The sequence below is a fragment of the Aplysia californica genome, unplaced genomic scaffold (assembly GCF_000002075.1).
Source record: "Aplysia californica isolate F4 #8 unplaced genomic scaffold, AplCal3.0 scaffold00051, whole genome shotgun sequence".
Taxonomy (NCBI): domain Eukaryota; kingdom Metazoa; phylum Mollusca; class Gastropoda; order Aplysiida; family Aplysiidae; genus Aplysia; species Aplysia californica.
The window spans coordinates 970,124-971,286 of NW_004797321.1; positions in this window are offsets into that span (position 1 = coordinate 970,124).

The window sequence follows — 1,163 nt, forward strand, 5'->3', positions numbered from 1 at the left end:
GACTGAAGTGTCTTTAGGCCATTCCCAAAAGGGGGACATTTCTCGTTCTAGTGCTCAGTAGAATTGTAAATGGGCTGATCTGACAATGTCATGGTCATAACTGTGCCTGAACTACAACAGGAAACTGCTGCTTTTTCTTTCCTAATCCTTACTATTGTCATTTTCCTCTACTTCTTTTGTATGTTTCTCACACTCTTGTGACCCGCTCTTTCCGGGGTGCCTTGATAGTCGAAGCAGATTTTATGCTGTTGAAGCTAGAGAGGTGAGCAGAGTAAGTCTGATTCCCTGTAAGGACTTCTCTGTTGATATCCACCCCTTGGCGCTCATATGACCTTATGCAGTGGCGAGCGCCGTAAAACCTCTACGTAAACTTTAAAAAACTAAAAACTTGCCGTTCCAATTCTCCGTCTCATCCTCTTCCCCTTTCTGCTCCAATTCTCCATCTCACCTTTCAGTTCCAGTTCTCCATCTCCTCCTTTTCCCACTTCTGTTTCGATTCTTCTTCTCACCCTCACCCCTTTCCCCCGTCCCATTCTCCCTCTCTCCTCCCTCCTCTTCCCCTTTCCATTCTCCTTCAAATGTCCTTCCCCTTTCGTTTCTTTCCAATGTTCCATTTCACTCTCTTCCCTTTTCCCTTCTCATTCTCCATCTCACCCTATTTCCCTTCCCATTCGTCATCTCGCCATCTTCCCCTTCCTCTTCCCATTTCCCTCCCTCTTCCCTTTCTACTCTCCACTATTCCCTTCTCTTTCCCTTTCTCCTCCCCCTTCTCCTTCCTCTTCTCCTTTCCCCTCTCCCTCCCATTCCCCTTCCCATTCTCCATCTCTACACCTTCCATTTACTGAACCCCAAAACACTACTTCTACATCGTTCAGAGACGTAGTATAGTCAATTCATAGGCATAGCTGGAAAGTACTGTTGCATTCTTTTACAGTCTTGAACGCACACCTGCAGACGTTTACCTTTTTTCCGGCCCTAAAGAGATATCTACATGGTATTTTCCTGGAAAAAGAAGATGAACAGAAGAGACCTTTACGCAGAGAATCGAGATTTCCTGCTCTCAGTTGACTAGGAGTTGTTCAAAATGGGAATCATCTTTTTGGGGAATCATCTTCTTCTTCTTCTTCTTCTTCTTCTTCTTCTTCTTCTTCTTCTTCTTCTTC